The following is a 20,736-nucleotide window of genomic DNA, read 5'->3' as shown; positions in this document are numbered from 1 at the left end:
ACCCATCCAGACCCAAACCCTCATCCCCCAAATCAGCACACTCTCAAACAAGTACCCATACATATCCGAACTCCCCACTCCCCAACTCAGCACACAAACTCTCAAACATGCACCCATACAGACCTGAACACCCCACCCCCAACTCAGCACACAAACTCTCAAGCATGCACCCATACAGAAACAAAACCCCATCCCCCAAATCAGCACACTCTCAAACAAGCACCCATACAGATCTGAACCCCCTACCCCCCAACTCAGCACACAAACTCTCAAAAATGCACCCATACAGACACGAACCCCCCACCCCCCAACTCAGCACACACACTCTCAAGCATGCACCCATACATACCCGAACCCCCCACCCCCCAACTAAGCACACTCTCAAACAAGCTCCCATACAGATCCGAACCCCTCACCCCCCAACTCAGCACATATTCTCTCAAACATGCACCCATACGAACCCGAACGCCCACCCCAACTCAGCACACAAACTCTCAAGCATGCACCCACACAGACCCAAACCCCCCAACCCCCAAATCAGCACACTCTCAAGCATGCACCCATACAGACCCGAACCCCCACCCCCCAAATCAGCACACTCTCAAACATGCACCCATACAGACCCGAACCCCCCACCCCCAACTCAGCACACAAACCCATAAAACATAAAACCCATACAGACCCGAATACCCCACCCCCAAATAAGCACACTCTCAAACATGCACCCATACAGACCCGAACCCCCCACCCTCCAACTCAGCACACACTCAAACATGCACCCATACAGACCGAACCCCCACCCCCCAACTCAGCACACAAACTCTCAAGCATGCACCCATACAGACCCGAACCCCCCAACCCTCAAATCAGCACACTCTCAAACATGCACCCATACAGAACCGAACCCCCCAACCCCCAACTCCGAACCCCCCACCCCCCAACTCAGCACACACACTCATACATGCACCCATACGGACCCAAACCCCCACCCCACTACTCAGCACACACACTCAAACATGCACCCATACAGACCTGAACCCCCACCCCCCAACTCAGCACACAAACTCTCAAGCATGCGCCCGCACAGACCCAAACCCCCCCACCCCCCAAATCAGCACACTCTCAAGCACGCACCCATACAGACCTGAACCCCCCACCCCCCCAAATCAGCACACTCTCAAACATGCAACCATACAGACCCGAACCCCCCACCCTCAACTCAGCACACAAACCCATAAAACATAAAGCCCATACAGACCCGAACCCCCACCCCAAATTAGCACACTCTCAAACATGCACCCATACCGACCCGAACCCCCCACCCCCCAAATCAGCACACTCTCAAACATGCACCCATACAGAACCGAACCCCCCAACCCCCAACTCCGAACCCCCCACCCCCAACTCAGCACACACACTCATACATGCACCCATACAGACCCAAACCCCCACCCCACTACTCAGCACACACACTCAAACATGCACCCATACAGACTCGAACCCCCCACCCCCAACTAAGCACACAAACTCTCAAGCATGCACCCATACAGACCCAAAACCCCCACTCCCCAAATCAACACACTCTAAAACATGCACCCATATAGACCCGAACCCCCATCCCCCAACTCAGCACACACACTCAAACATGCACCCATACAGACCCGAAACCCCCACCCCCAACTCAGCGCACACACTCAAACATGCACCCATACAGACCCAAACCCCCACCCCACTACTCAGCACACACACTCAAACATGCACCCATACAGACCCGAACCCCCCACCCCCAACTCAGCACACACACTCAAACATGCACCCATACAGACCCAAACCCCCCACTCCCCAAATCAGCACACTCTCAAACATGCACCCATATAGACCCGAACCCCCATCCCCCAACTCAGCACACACACTCAAACATGCACCCATACAGACCCGAAACCCCCACCCCCAACTCAGCGCACACACTCAAACATGCACCCATACAGACCAAACCCCCACCACCCAACTCAGCACACAAACTCTCACCATGCACCCATACGGATCCGAACCCCCCACCCCCCAAATCAGCACACTCTCAAACAAGCACCCGTACAGACCTGAACCCCCCACCCCTCCAAATCAGCACACTCTCAAGCATGCACCCATACAGACCCGAATCCCCCACCCCCCAACCCAGCACACAAACTCTCAAGCATGCACCCATACAGACCCAAACCCCCCACCCCCCAACTCAGCACACACACTCTCAAGCATGCACACATACAGACCCAAACCCTCATCCCCCAAATCAGCACACTCTCAAACAAGCACCCATATAAACCCGAACCCCCATCCCCCAACTCAGCACACACACTCAAACATGCACCTATACAGACCGAAACCCCCACCCCCAACTCAGCGCACACACTCAAACATGCACCCATACAGACCAAACCCCCTCCCCCCAACTCAGCACACAAACTCTCAAGCATGCACCCATACGGATCCGAACCCCACACCCCCCAAATCAGCACACTCTCAAACAAGCACCCGTACAGACCTGAACCCCCCACCCCTCAAAATCAGCACACTCTCAAGCATGCACCCATACAGACCCAAACCCCCCACCCCCTAACTCAGCACACACACTCTCAAGCATGCACCCATCCAGACCCAAACCCTCATCCCCCAAATCAGCATACTCTCAAACAAGCACCCATACATATCCGAACCCCCCACTCCCCAACTCAGCACACAAACTCTCAAACATGCACCCATATAGACCTGAACCCCCCACCCCCAATTCAGCACACAAACTCTCAAGCATGCACCCATACAGACACAAACCCCCATCCCCCAAATCAGCACACTCTCAAACAAGCACCCATACTGATCCGAACCCCCTACCCACCAACTCAGCACACAAACTCTCAAAAATGCACCCATACAGACACAGACCTCCCACCCCCCAACTCAGCACACACACTCTCAAGCATGCACCCACACAGACCCAAACCCCCCAACCCCCAAATCAGCACACTCTCAAACAAGCTCCCGTACCGATCCGAACCCCTCACCCCCCAACTCAGCACATAATCTCTCAAACATGCACCCATACGGACCCGAACGCCCACCCCCAACTCAGCACACAAACTCTCAAGCATGCACCCACACAGACCCAAACCCCCCAACCCCCAAATCAGCACACTCTCAAGCATGCACCCATACAGACCCGAACCCCCACCCCCCAAATCAGCACACTCTCAAACATACACCCATACAGACCCGAACCCCCCACCGCCAACTCAGCACACAAACCCATAAAACATAAAACCCATACAGACCCGAACCCCCCACCCCCAAATCAGCACACTCTCAAACATGCACCCATACAGACCCGAACCCCCCACCCCCAACTCAGCACACAAACCCATAAAACATAAAACCCATACAGACCCGAAACCCCCACCCCCAAATCAGCACACTCTCAAACATGCACCCATACAGACCCAACCCCCCCACACCTCCCAAATCAGCACACTTTCGACATGCACCCATACAGACCCGAACCCCCCACCCCCAACTCAGCACACACACTCAAAAATGTACCCATACAGACCCAAACCCCCCACCCCCCAAATCAGCACACTCTCAAACATGCCCCCACACAGACCCGAACCCCCCATCCCCCAACTCAGCACACACACTCAAACATGCACCCATACAGACCGAACCCCTACCCCCCAACTCAGCACACAAACTCTCAAGCATGCAACCATACAGATCTGAATCCCCCACCCCCAACTCAGCACACACACTCTCAAGCATGCACCCATACAGACCAGAACCCCCCAACCCCCAACTCAGTGCACACACTCAAACATGCACCCATACAGACCGAACCCCCACCCCCCAACTGAGCACACAAACTCTCAAGCATGCACCCATACAGACCAGAACCGCCCCCCCTACTCCAACCACCCCACCCCACTACTCAGCACACACACTCAAACATGCACCCATACAGACCCGAACCCCCCACCCCCCAACTCAGCACACAAACTCTCAAGCATGCACCCACACAGACCCGAACCCCCCACCCCCCAAATCAGCACACTCTCAAACATGCACCCATACAGAACCGAACCCCCACCCCCCAACTCCGAACCCCCCACCCCCCAACTCTGCACACACACTCATACATGCACCCATACAGACCCAAACCCCCACCCCCAACTCAGCACACAAACTCTCAAGCATGCACCCACACAGACCTGAACCCCCACCTCCCAAATCAGCACACTCTCAAGCATTCCCCCATACAGACCCGAACCCCCACCCCCAAATCAGCACACTCTCAAACATGCAACCATACAGACCCGAACCCCCCACCCTCAACTCAGCACACAAACCCATAAAACATAAAACCCATACAGACCCGAACCCCCACCCCCAAATTAGCACACTCTCAAACATGCACCCATACCGACCCAAACCCCCCACCCTCCAACTCAGCACACACACTCAAACATGCACCCATACAGACCCGAACCCCCCACCCCCAATTCAGCACACAAACTCTCAAGCATGCACCCATACAGACCCAAACCCCTCACCCCCCAAATCAACACACTCTAAAACATGCACCCATACAGACCCGAAACCCCCACCCCCCAAATCAGCACACTCTCAAACATGCACCCATATAGACCCGAACCCCCATCCCCCAACTCAGCACACACACTCAAACATGCACCCATACAGACCCGAAAGCCCCACCTCCAACTCAGCGCACACACTAAAACATGCACCCATACAGACCAAACCCCCACCCCCCAACTCAGCGCACAAACTCTCAAGCATGAACCCATACGGATCCGAACCCCCACCTCCCAAATCAGCACACTCTCAAACAAGCACCCGTACAGACCTGAAACCCCCCCCCCAACTCCGAATCAGCACACTCTCAAGCATGCACCCATACAGACCCGAATCCCCCAACCCCCAACTCAGCACACCAACTCTCAAGCATGCACCCATACAGACCCAAACCCCCCACCCCCCAACTCAGCACACACACTCTCAAGCATGCACCCATACAGACCCAAACCCTCATCCCCCAAATCAGCACACTCTCAAACAAGCACTCATATAGACCCGAACCCCCATCCCCCAACTCAGCACAGACACTCAAACATGCACCCATACAGACCTGAACCCCCCACCCCCCAACTCAGCACACAAACTCTCAAGCATGCACCCATACAGACCCGAACCCCCCACCTCCCAACTCAGCACACAAACTCTCAAGCATGCACCCATACAGACCCAAACGCCTAACCCCCAACTCAGCACACAAACTCTCAAGTATGCACCCACACAGACCCGAACCCCCCACCCCGAAAATCAGCACACTCTCAAGCATGCACCCATACAGACCCGATCCCCCACCCCCCAAATCAGCACACTCTCAAACATGCACCCATACAGACCCGAACCCCCCACCCCCAAAATCAGCACACTCTCAAGCATGCACCCATACAGACCCGAACCCCCACCCCCCAAATCAGCACACTCTCAAACATGCACCCATACAGAACCGAACTCCCCACCCCCCAACTCCGATTCCCCCACCCCCCAACTCAGCACACACACTCAAACATGCACCCATACAGACCCAAACCCCTACCCCCAACTCAGCACACAAACTCTCAAGAATGCACCCACACAGACCCGAACCCCCCACCCCGCAAATCAGCACACTCTCAAGCTGCACCCATACAGACCCGAACCCACCCACCCCCCAAATCAGCACACTCTCAAACATGCAACCATACAGACCCGAACCCCCCACCCCAACTCAGCACACAAACCCATAAAACATAAAACCCATACAGACCCGAACCCCCACCCCCAAATTAGCACACTCTCAAATATGCACCCATACAGACCCGAACCCCCCACCCTCCAACTCAGCACACACACTCAAACATGCACCCATACAGACCCGAACCCCCCACGCCCAACTCAGCACAGAAACTCTCAAGCATGCACCCATACAGACCCAAACCCCCCCACCCCCCAAATCAGCACACTCTCAAACAAGCACCCATAGAGACCCGAATCCCCCACCCCCCAACTCAGCACACAAACTCTCAAGCATGCACCCATACAGACCCAAACCCCCCACCCCCAACTCAGCACACACACTCTCAAGCATGCACCCATACAGACCCAAACCCCCCACCCCCAACTCAGCACACACACTCAAAAATGCACCCATACAGACCCGAACCCCCCACCCCCCAAATCAGCACACTCTCAAACATGCACCCATACAGACCCGAACCCCCCATCCCCCAACTCAGCACACACACTCAAACATGCACCCATACAGACCCGAACCCCCACCCCCAACTCAGCACACACACTCAAACATGCACCCATACAGACCGAACCCCTACCCCCAACTCAGCACACAAACTCTCAAGCATGCACCCATACAGATCTGACCCCCCCAACTCAGCACACAAACTCTCAAGCATGCACCCATACAGACCAGAACCCCCCAAACCCCAACTCAGTGCACACACTCAAACATGCACCCATACAGACCGAACCCCCACCCCCCAACTCAGCACACAAACTCTCAAGCATGCACCCATACAGACCAGAACCGCCCCCCCAACTCCATACCCCCCCACCCCACTACTCAGCACACACACTCAAACATGCACCCATACAGACCCGAACCCCCCACCCTCCAACTCAGCACACAAACTCTCAAGCATGCACCCATACAGACCCGAACCCCCACCTCCCAAATCAGCACACTCTCAAATATGCACCCATACAGAACCGAACCCCCCAACCCCCAACTCCGAACCCCCCACCCCCCCAACTCAGCACACACACTCATACATGCACCCATACAGACCCAAACCCCCACCCCACTACACAGCACACACACTCAAACATGCACCCATACAGACCCGAACCCCCACCCCCCAACTCAGCACACAAACTCTCAAGCATGCACCCACACAGACCCAAACCCCCCACCCCCCAAATCAGCACACTCTCAAGCACGCACCCATACAGACCTGAACCCCCCACACCCCAAATCAGCACACTCTCAAACATGCAACCATACAGACCCGAACCCCACACCCTCAACTCAGCACACAAACCCATAAAACATAAAACCCATACAGACCAGAACCCCCACCCCCAAATTAGCACACTCTCAAACATGCACCCATACCGAACCGAACCCCCCACACTCCAACTCAGCACACACACTCAAACATGCACCCATACAGACCCGAACCCCCCACCCGCAACTCAGCACACAAACTCTCAAGCATGCACCCATACAGACCCAACCCCCCCACACCTCCCAAATCCGCACACTTTATTTATTTATTTATTTATTTATTCGCATTTGTTGAGCGCACAGGCAGCCCGGTGGGCATCGTGGCGCTTGTTACAGATATGAAAATGACGTGTTGTACATACAATGAAGTCATTACTTAGTTGCAAGAGAAGAGTAGTAGGTACGGGAGAGGAGGAGAAAAGAGTAAACGACACAAAGGAAGAGGACTTAGTTAAACAAGGTGGTTTTCAATTTTTTTCGAAAGGCAGTGAGAGAGGTTTCTGCTCTGAGCGTGCTAGGTAGTGCGTTACACTCTCAAACATGCACCCATACAGACCTGAACCCCCCACCCCCAACTCAGCACACACACTCAAAAATGCACCCATACAGACCCGAACCCCCCACCCCCCAAATCAGCACACTCTCAAACCTGCACCCATACAGACCCGAACCCCCCATCCCCCAACTCAGCACACACACTCAAACATGCACCCATACAGACCCGAACCCCCACCCCCAACTCAGCACACACACTCAAACATGCACCCATACAGACCAAACCCCTACCCCCCAACTCAGCACACAAACTCTCAAGCATGCACCCATACAGACCAGAACCCCCCAACCCCCAACTCAGTGCACACACTCAAACATGCACCCATACAGACCGAACCCCCACCCCCCAACTCAGCACACAAACTCTCAAGCATGCACCCATACAGACCAGAACCGCCCCCCCAACTCCAAACCCCCCACCCCACTACTCAGCACACACACTCAAACATGCACCCATACAGACCCGAACCCCCCACCCCCCAACTCAGCACACAAACTCTCAAGCATGCACCCATACAGACCCGAACCCCCCACCCCCCAAATCAGCACACTCTCAAACATGCACCCATACAGAACCGAACCCCCCAACCCCCAACTCCGACCCCCACACCCCCCAACTCAGCACACACACTCATACATGCACCCATACAGACCCAAACCCCCACCCCACTACTCAGCACACACACTCAAACATGCACCCATACAGACCCGAACCCCCACCCCCCAACTCAGCACACAAACTCTCAAGCATGCACCCACACAGACCCAAACCCCCCACCCCCCCAAATCAGCACACTCTCAAGCACGCACCCATACATACCTGAACCCCCCACCCCCCAAATCAGCACACTCTCAAACATGCCACCATACAGACCCGAACCCCCCACCCTCAACTCAGCACACAAACCCATAAAACATAAAACCCATACAGACCCGAACCCCCACCCCCAAATTAGCACACTCTCAAACATACACCCATACCTACCCGAACCCCCCACCCTCCAACTCAGCACATACACTCAAACATGCACCCATACAGACCCGAACCCCCCACCCCCAACTCAGCACACAAACTCTCAAGCATGCACCCAAACAGACCCAAAACCCCCCACCCCCAAATCAACACACTCTAAAACATGCACCCATACAGACCCGAACCCCCCACCCCCAACTCAGCACACACACTCAAACATGCACCCATACAGACCCAAACCCCCCTCCCCAAATCAGCACACTCTCAAACATGCATCCATATAGACCCGAACCCCCATCCCCCAACTCAGCACACACACTCAAACATGCACCCATACAGACCCGAAACCCCCACCCCTAACTCAGCGCACACACTCAAACATGCACCAATACAGACCAAACCCCCACCACCCAACTCAGCACACAAACTCTCAAGCATGCACCCATACGGATCCGAACCCCCGACCTCCCAAATCAGCACACTCTCAAACAAGCACCCGTAGAGACCAAACCCCTACCCCCAACTCAGCACACAAACTCTCAAGCATGCACCCATACAGACCAGAACCCCCCAACACCCAACTCAATGCACACACTCAAACATGCACCCATACAGACCGAACCCCCACCCCCCAACTCAGCACACAAACTCTCAAGCATGCACCCATACAGACCAGAACCGCCCATCCCAACTCCAAACCCCCCCACCCCACTACTCAGCACACACACTCAAACATGCACCCATACAGACCCGAACCCCCCACCCCCAACTCAGCACACAAACTCTCAAACATGCACCCATACAGACCCGAACCCCCCACCCCCCAAATCAGCACACTCTCAAACATGCACCCATACAGAACCAAACCCCCCAACCCCCAACTCCGACCCCCACACCCCCCAACTCAGAAAACACACTCATACATGCACCCATACAGACCCAAACCCCCACCCCACTACTCAGCACACACACTCAAACATGCACCCATACAGACCCGAACCCCCACCCCCCAACTCAGCACACAAACTCTCAAGCATGCACCCACACAGACCCAAACCCCCCACCCCCCAAATCAGCACACTCTCAAACATGCAACCATACAGACCCGAACCCCCCACCCTCAACTCAGCACACAAACCCATAAAACATAAAACCCATACAGACCCGAACCCCCACCCCCAAATTTGCACACTCTCAAACATGCACCCATACAGACACGAACCCTCCACCCTCCAACTCAGCACATACACTCAAACATGCACCCATACAGACCCGAACCCCCCACCCCCAACTCAGCACACAAACTCTCAAGCATGCACCCATACAGACCCAAAACCCCCCACCCCCCAAATCAACACACTCTAAAACATGCACCCATACAGACCCGAACCCCCCACCCCCAACTCAGCACACACACTCAAACATGCACCCATACAGTCCCAAACCCCCCTCCCCAAATCAGCACACTCTCAAACATGCATCCATATAGACCCGAACCCCCATCCCCCAACTCAGCACACACACTCAAACATGCACCCATACAGACCCGAAACCCCCACCCCCAACTCAGCGCACACACTCAAACATACACCCATACAGACCAAACCCCCACCACCCAACTCAGCACACAAACTCTCAAGCATGCACCCATACGGATCCGAACCCCCCACCCCCCAAATCAGCACACTCTCAAACAAGCACCCGTAGAGACCTGAACCCCCCACCCCTCCAAATCAGCACACTCTCAAGCATGCACCCATACATACCCGAATCCCCCACCCTCCAACACAGCACACAAACTCTCAAGCATGCACCCATACAGACCCAAACCCCCCAACGCCCAACTCAGCACACACACTCTCAAGCATGCACACATACAGACCCAAACCCTCATCCCCCAAATCAGCACACTCTCAAACAAGCACCCATATAAACCCGAACCCCCATCCCCCAACTCAGCACACACACTCAAACATGCACCTATACAGACCGAAACCCCCACCCCCAACTCAGCGCACACACTCAAACATGCACCCATACAGACCAAACCCCCACCCCCCAACTCAGCACACAAACTCTCAAGCATGCACCCATACAGATCCGAACCCCCACCCCCAAATCAGCACACTTTCAAACAAGCACCCGTACAGACCTGAACCCCTCACCCCTCCAAATCAGTAAACTCTCAAGCATGCACCCATACAGACCCGAATCCCCCACCCCCCAACTCAGCACACAAACTCTCAAGCATGCACCCATACAGACCCAAACCCCCCACCCCCAACTCAGCACACTCACTCTCAAGCATGCACCCATCCAGACCCAAACCCTCATCCCAAAATCAGCACACTCTCAAACAAGCACCCATACATATCCGAACACCCCACTCCCCAACTCAGCACACAAACTCTCAAACATGCACCCATACAGACCTGAACCCCCCACCCCCAACTCAGCACACAAACTCTCAAGCATGCACCCATACAGACACAAACCCCCATCCCCCAAATCAGCACACTCTCAAACAAGCACCCATACAGATCCGAACCCCCTACCCCCCAACTCAGCACACAAACCCTCAAAAATGCACCCATACAGACAAGAACCCCCCACCCCCCAACTCAGCACACACACTCTCAAGCATGCACCCATACATACCCGAACCCCCCACCCCCCAACTCAGCACACTCTCAAACAAGCTCCCATACAGATCCGAACCCCTCACCCCCCAACTCAGCACATAATCTCTCAAACATGCACCCATACGGACCCAAACGCCCACCCCCAACTCAGCACACAAACTCTCAAGCATGCACCCACACAGACCCAAACCCCCCAACCCCCAAATCAGCACACTCTCAAGCATGCACCCATACAGACCCGAACCCCCACCCCCCAAATCAGCACACTCTCAAACATGCACCCATACAGACCCGAACACCCCACCCCCAACTCAGCACACAAACCCATAAAACATAAAACCCATACAGACCCGAACCCCCCACCCCCAAATCAGCACACTCTCAAACATGCACCCATACAGACCCAAACCCCCCACCCTCCAACTCAGCACACACTCAAACATGCACCCATACAGACCAGAACCCCCTACCCCCAACTCAGCACACAAACTCTCAAGCATGCACCCATACAGACCCAACCCCCCCACACCTCCCAAATCAGCACACTCTCAAACATGCACCCATACAGACCCGAACCCCCCACCCCCAACTCAGCACACACACTCAAAAATGTACCCATACAGACCCGAACCCCCCACCCCCAAATCAGCACACTCTCAAACATGCACCCATACAGACCCGAACCCCCCATCCCCCAACTCAGCACACACACTCAAACATGCACCCATACAGACCCGAACCCCCACCCCCAACTCAGAACACACTCAAACATGCTCCCATACAGACCGAACCCCTACCCCCCAACTCAGCACACAAACTCTCAAGCATGCACCCATACAGATCTGAATCCCCCACCCCCAACTCAGCACACAAACTCTCAAGCATGCACCCATACAGACCAGAACCCCCCAACCCCCAACTCAGTGCACACACTCAAACATGCACCCATACAGACCGAACCCCCACCCCCCAACTCAGCACACAAACTCTCAAGCATGCACCCATACAGACCAGAACCGCCCCCCCAACTCCAACCCCCCGACCCCCCTACTCAGCACACACACTCAAACATGCACCCATACAGACCCGAACCCCCCACCCCCCAACTCAGCACACAAACTCTCAAGCATGCACCCACACAGACCCGAACCCCCCCACCCCCCAAATCAGCACACTCTCAAACATGCACCCATACAGAACCGAACCCCCACCCCCCAACTCCGAACCCCCCACCCCCCAACTCTTCACACACACTCATACATGCACCCATACAGATCCAAACCCCCACCCCCAACTCAGCACACAAACTCTCAAGCATGCACCCATACAGACCTGAACCCCCCACCTCCCAAATCAGCACACTCTGAAGCATGCACCCATACAGACCCGAACCCCCACCACCAAATCAGCACACTCTCAAACATGCAACCATACAGACCCGAACCCCCACCCTCAACTCAGCACACAAACCCATAAAACATAAAACCCATACAGACCCGAACCCCCACCCCCAAATTAGCACACTCTCAAACATGCACCCATACTGACCCGAACCCCCCACCCTCCAACTCAGCACACACACTCAAACATGCACCCATACAGACCCGAACCCCCCACCCCCAACTCAGCACACAAACTCTCAAACATGCACCCATACAGACCCAAACCCCCCACCCCCCAAATCAATACACTCTGAAACATGCACCCATACAGACCCGAAACCCCCACCCCCCAAATCAGCACACTCTCAAACATGCACCCATATAGACCCGAACCCCCATCCCCCAACTCAGCACACACACTCAAACATGCACCCATACAGACCCGAAAGCCCCACCTCCAACTCAGCGCACACACTCAAACATGCACCCATACAGACCAAACCCCCACCCCCCAACTCAGCTCACAAACTCTCAAGCATGCACCCATACGGATCCGAACCCCCCACCTCCCAAATCAGCACACTCTCAAACATGCACCCATACAGACCCGAATCCCCCACCCCCCAACTCAGCACACCAACTCTCAAGCATGCACCCATACAGACCCAAACCCCCCACCCCCCAACTCAGCACACACACTCTCAAGCATGCACCCATACAGACCCAAACCCTCATCCCCCAAATCAGCACACTCTCATACAAGCACCCATATAGACCCGAACCCCCATCCCCCAACTCAGCACAGACATTCAAACATGCACCCATACAGACCTGAACCCCCCACCCCCCAACTCAGCACACAAACTCTCAAGCATGCACCCATACAGACCCGAACCCCCCACCTCCCAACTCAGCACACAAACTCTCAAGCATGCACCCATACAGACCCAACCCCCCCACACCTCCCAAATCAGCACACTCTCAAACATGCACCCATACAGACCTGAACCCCCCACCCCCAACTCAGCACACACACTCAAAAATGCACCCATACAGACCCGAACCCCCCACCCCCCAAATCAGCACACTCTCAAACATGCACCCATACAGACCCGAACCCCCCATCCCCCAACTCAGCACACACACTCAAACATGCACCCATACAGACCCGAACCCCCACCCCCAACTCAGCACACACACTCAAACATGCACCCATACAGACCGAACCCCTACCCCCAACTCAGCACACAAACTCTCAAGCATGCACCCATACAGATCTGACCCCCCCAACTCAGCACACAAACTCTCAAGCATGCACCCATACAGACCCGAACCCCCCAAACCCCAACTCAGTGCACACACTCAAACATGCACCCATACAGACCGAACCCCCACCCCCCAACTCAGCACACAAACTCTCAAGCATGCACCCATACAGACCAGAACCGCCCCCCCCAACTCCATACCCCCCCACCCCACTACTCAGCACACACACTCAAACATGCACCCATACAGACCCGAACCCCCCACCCTCCAACTCAGCACACAAACTCTCAAGCATGCACCCATACAGACCCGAACCCCCACCTCCCAAATCAGCACACTCTCAAATATGCACCCATACAGAACCGAACCCCCCAACCCCCAACTCCGAACCCCCCACCCCCCAACTCAGCACACACACTCATACATGCACCCATACAGACCCAAACCCCCACCCCACTACAAAGCACACACACTCAAACATGCACCCATACAGACCCGAACCCCCACCCCCCAACTCAGCACACAAACTCTCAAGCATGCACCCACACAGACCCAAACCCCCCACCCCCCAAATCAGCACACTCTCAAGCACGCACCCATACAGACCTGAACCCCCCACACCCCAAATCAGCACACTCTCAAACATGCAACCATACAGACCCGAACCCCACACCCTCAACTCAGCACACAAACCCATAAAACATAAAACCCATACAGACCAGAACCCCCACCCCCAAATTAGCACACTCTCAAACATGCACCCATACCGAACCGAACCCCCCACACTCCAACTCAGCACACACACTCAAACATGCACCCATACAGACCCGAAAGCCCCACCTCCAACTCAGCGCACACACTAAAACATGCACCCATACAGACCAAACCCCCACCCCCCAACTCAGCGCACAAACTCTCAAGCATGCACCCATACGGATCCGAACCCCCCACCTCCCAAATCAGCACACTCTCAAACAAGCACCCGTACAGACCTGAAACCCCCCCAACTCCGAATCAGCACACTCTCAAGCATGCACCCATACAGACCCAAATCCCCCACCCCCCAACTCAGCACACCAACTCTCAAGCATGCCCCCATACAGACCCAAACCCCCCACCCCCCAACTCAGCACACACACTCTCAAGCATGCACCCATACAGACCCAAACCCTCATCCCCCAAATCAGCACACTCTCAAACAAGCACCCATATAGACCCAAACCCCCATCCCCCAACTCAGCACAGACACTCAAACATGCACCCATACAGACCTGAACCCCCCACCCCCCAACTCAGCACACAAACTCTCAAGCATGCACCCATACAGACCCGAACCCCCCACCTCCCAACTCAGCACACAAACTCTCAAGCATGCACCCATATAGGCCAGAACCCCCACCCCCCAACTCCAAACCCCCACCCCACAACTCAGCACACACACACTCAAAAATGCACCCATACAGACCCGAACCCCCAGCCCCCAACTCAGCACACAAACTCTCAAGCATGCACCCATACAGACCCGAACCCCCACCCCCCAAATCAGCACACTCTCAAACATGCACCCATACAGACCTGAACCCCCCACCCCCCAAATCAGCACACTCTCAAACATGCACCCATACAGACCCGAACCCCCCACCTCCCAACTCCGAATCCCCCACCCCAACTCAGCACACACACTCAAACATGCACCCATACAGACCCGAACCCCCACCCCCAACTCAGCACACAAACTCTCAAGCATGCACCACACAGACCCGAACCACCCACCCCCCAAATCAGCACACTCCCAAGCATGCACCCATACAGACCCGATCCCCCCACCCCCCAAATCAGCACAATCTCAAACATGCACCCATACAGACCTGAACCCCATCCCCAACTCAGCACACAACCCCGTAAAACATAAAACCCATACAGACCCGAACCCCCACCCCCAAATCAGCGCACTCTCAAACATGCACCCATACAGACCCGAACCCCCCACCCTCTAACTCAGCACACACACTCAAACATGCACCCATACAGACCTGAACCCCCCACCCCCAACTCAGCACACTCTCAAGCAAGCACCCGTACAGACCTGAAACCCCCCCAACTCCGAATCAGCACACTCTCAAGCATGCACCCATACAGACCCGAATCCCCCACCCCCCAACTCAGCACACCAACTCTCAAGCATGCCCCCATACAGACCCAAACCCCCCACCCCCCAACTCAGCACACACACTCTCAAGCATGCACCCATACAGACCCAAACCCTCATCCCCCAAATCAGCACACTCTCAAACAAGCACCCATATAGACCCGAACCCCCATCCCCCAACTCAGCACAGACACTCAAACATGCACCCATACAGACCTGAACCCCCCACCCCCAACTCAGCACACAAACTCTCAAGCATGCACCCATACAGACCCGAACCCCCCACCTCCCAACTGAGCACACAAACTCTCAAGCATGCACCCATATAGGCCAGAACCCCCCACCCCCCAACTCCGAACCCCCACCCCACAACTCAGCACACACACTCAAAAATGCATCCATACAGACCCGAACCCCCAGCCCCCAACTCATCACACAAACTCTCAAGCATGCACCCATACAGACCCGAACCCCCACCCCCAAATCAGCACACTCTCAAACATGCACAAATACAGACCTGAACCCCTCACCCCCCAAATCAGCACACTCTCAAACATGCACCCATACAGACCCGAACCCCCCACCCCCCAACTCCGAATCCCCCACCCCAACTCAGCACACACACTCAAACATGCACCCATACAGACCCGAACCCCACCCCCAACTCAGCACACAAACTCTCAAGCATGCACCACACAGACCCGAACCACCCACCCCCCAAATCAGCACAATCTCAAACATGCACCCATACAGACCTGAACCCCCATCCCCAACTCAGCACACAACCCCGTAAAACATAAAACCCATACAGACCCGAACCCCCACCCCCAAATCAGCGCACTCTCAAACATGCACCCATACAGACCCGAACCCCCCACCCTCTAACTCAGCACACACACTCAAACATGCACCCATACAGACCTGAACCCCCACCCCCAACTCAGCACACAAACTCTCAAGCATGCACCCATATAGACCCAAACCCCCCCACCCCCCAAATCAGCACACTCTCAAACATGCACCCATACAGATCCGAACCCCCCACCCCCAACTCAGCACACACACTCAAACATGCACCCATATAGACCCGAACCCCCACCCCCCAAATCAGCACACTCTCAAACATGCACCCATACGGACCCGAACCCCCCTCCCCCAACTCAGCACACACACTCATACATGCACCAATACAGACCCGAACCACCCACCCCCAACTCAGCGCGTACACTCAAACATGCACCCATACAGACCAAACCCCCACCCCCAACTCAGCACACAAACTCTCAAGCATGCACCCATACAGATCCGAACCCCCCACCCACCAAATCAGCACACTCTCAAACAAGCACCCATACAGACCAGAAAATCCCCCACCCCCCCAAATCAGCACACTCTCAAGCATGCACCCATACAGACCCGAATCCCCCACCCCCAACTCAGCACACAAACTCTCAAGCATGCACCCATACAGACCCAAACCACCCACCCCCAACTCAGCACACACACTCTCAAGCATGCACCCATACAGACCCGAACCCTCATCCCCCAAATCAGCACACTCTCAAACAAGCACCCATACAGATCCGAACTCCCCACCCCCCAACTCAGCACACAAGCTCTCAAACATGCACCCATACAGACCCAAACGCCCAACCCCCAACTCAGCACACAAACTCTCAAGCATGCACACACACAGACCCAAACCCCCCACCGCGAAAATCAGCACACTCTCAAGCATGCACCCATACAGACCCGAACCCCCACCCCCCAAATTAGCACACTCTCAAACATGCACCCATACAGACCCGAACCCCCACCCCCAAAATCAGCACACTCTCAAGCATGCACCCATACAGACCTGAACCCCCACCCACAAATCAGCACACTCTCAAACATGCACCCATACAGAACCAAACCCCCCACCCCCTAACTCCGATTCCCACACTCCCCAACTCAGCACACATACTCAAACATGCACCCATACAGACCCAAACCCCCACCCCCAACTCAGCACACAAACTCTCAAGCATGCGCCCACACAGACCCAAACCCCCCACCCCGTAAATCAGCACACTCTCAAGCTGCACCCATACAGACCCGAACCCCCCACCTCCCAAATCAGCACACTCTCAAACATGCAACCATACCGACCCGAACCCCCCACCCCAACTCAGCACACAAACCCATAAAACATAAAACCCATACAGACCCGAACCCCCACCCCCAAATTAGCACACTCTCAAACATGCACCCATACAGACCCGAACCCCCCACCCTCCAACTCAGCGCACACACTCAAACATGCACCCATACAGACCCGAACCCCCCACCCCCAACTCCGCACAGAAACTCTCAAGCATGCACCCATACAGACCCAAACCCCGCCACCCCCCAAATCAGCACACTCTCAAACAAGCACCATTAGAGACCAGAAAATCCCCCAACCCCCCAAATCAGCACACTCTCAAGCATGCACCCATACAGACCCGAATCCCCCACCCCCCAACTCAGCACACAAACTCTCAAGCATGCACCCATACAGACCCAAACCCCCCACCCCCAACTCAGCACACACACACTCAAGCATGCACCCATACAGACCCGAACCCTCATCCCCCAAATCAGCACACTCTCAAACAAGCACCCATACAGATCCGAACCCCCCACCCCCCAACTCAGCACACAAGCTCTCAAACATGCACCCATACAGACCCGAACCCCCACCCCCCAAATCAGCACACCCTCAAACATGCAACCATACAGACCCGAACTCCCTACTCCCAACTCAGCACACAAACCCATAAAACATAAAACCCATATAGACCCGAACCCCCACCCCCAAATTAGCACACTCTGAAACATGCACCCATACAGACCCGAACCCCCCCCCTCCAACACAGCACACACAATCAAACATGCACCCATACAGACCCGAACCCCCCACCCCCAACTCAGCACACAAACTCTCAAGCATGCACCCATACAGACCCGAACCCACACAGCCCAAATCAGCACACTCTCAAACATGCACCCATACAGACCCGAACCCCCACACTCCAAATCAGCACACTCTCAAACATGCACCAATACAGACCTGAACCCCCCACTCCCAACTCAGCACACACACTCTCAAGCATGCACCCATACAGACCCAAACCCCCCGCCCCCCAACTCAGCACACACACTCTCAAGCATGCACCCATACAGACCCGAATCCCCCACCCCCCAACTCAGCACACAAACTCTCAAGCATGCACCCATACAGACCCGAACCCACACAGCCCAAATCAGCACACTCTCAAACATGCACCCATACAGACCCGAACCCCCACACTCCAAATCAGCACACTCTCAAACATGCACCAATACAGACCTGAACCCCCCACTCCCAACTCAGCACACACACTCTCAAGCATGCACCCATACAGACCCAAACCCCCCGCCCCCCAACTCAGCACACACACTCTCAAGCATGCACCCATACAGACCCGAATCCCCCACCCCCCAACTCAGCACACAAACTCTCAAGCATGCACCCATACAGACCCGAACCCACACAGCCCAAATCAGCACACTCTCAAACATGCACCCATACAGACCCGAACCCCCACACTCCAAATCAGCACACTCTCAAACATGCACCAATACAGACCTGAACCCCCCACTCCCAACTCAGCACACACACTCTCAAGCATGCACCCATACAGACCCAAACCCCCCGCCCCCCAACTCAGCACACACACTCTCAAGCATGCACCCATACAGACCCGAACCCTCATCCCCCAAATCAGCACACTCTCAAACAAGCACCCATACAGATCTGAACCCCTCACCCCCCAACTCAGCACATAATCTCTCAAACATGCACCCATACAGACCCGAATGCCCACCCCAACTCAGCACACAAACTCTCAAGATTGCACCCACACAGACCCAAACCCCCCACCCCCCAAATCAGCACACTCTCAAGCATGCACCCATACAGACCCGAATACCCCACCCCCAACTCAGCACACACACTCAAACATGCACCCATACAGACCCAAACCCCCCGCCCCCCAACTCAGCACACAAACTCTAAAGCATGCACCCACACAGACCCCAACCCCCACTCCCAACTCAGCACACACACTCTCAAGCATGCACCCATACAGACCCGAACCGTCATCCCCCAAATCAGCACACTCTCAAACAAGCACCCATACAGATCTGAACCCCTCACCCCCCAACTCAGCACATAATCTCTCAAACATGCACCCATACAGACCCGAATGCCCACCCCCAACTCAGCACACAAACTCTCAAGCATGCACCCATACAGACACAAACCCCCATCCCCCAAATCAGCACACTCTCAAACAAGCACCCATACAGATCCGAACCCCCTACCCCCCAACTCAGCACACAAACTCTCACAAATGCACCCATACAGACACGAACCTCCCACCCCCCAACTCAGCACACACACTCTCAAGCATGCAACCATACATACACGAACCCCCCACCCCCCAACTCAGCACACTGTCAAACAAGCTCCCATACAGATCCGAACCCCTCACCCCACAACTCAGCACATAATCTCTCAAACATGCACCCATACGGACCCGAACGCCCACCCCCAACTCAGCACA

The sequence above is a fragment of the Ambystoma mexicanum genome, chromosome 3q (genome assembly GCF_040938575.1).
Source record: "Ambystoma mexicanum isolate Mex_15411 chromosome 3q, UKY_AmexF1_1, whole genome shotgun sequence".
Classification (NCBI taxonomy): Eukaryota; Metazoa; Chordata; class Amphibia; order Caudata; family Ambystomatidae; genus Ambystoma; species Ambystoma mexicanum.
Note: the sequence above shows the minus strand (reverse complement) of the source record.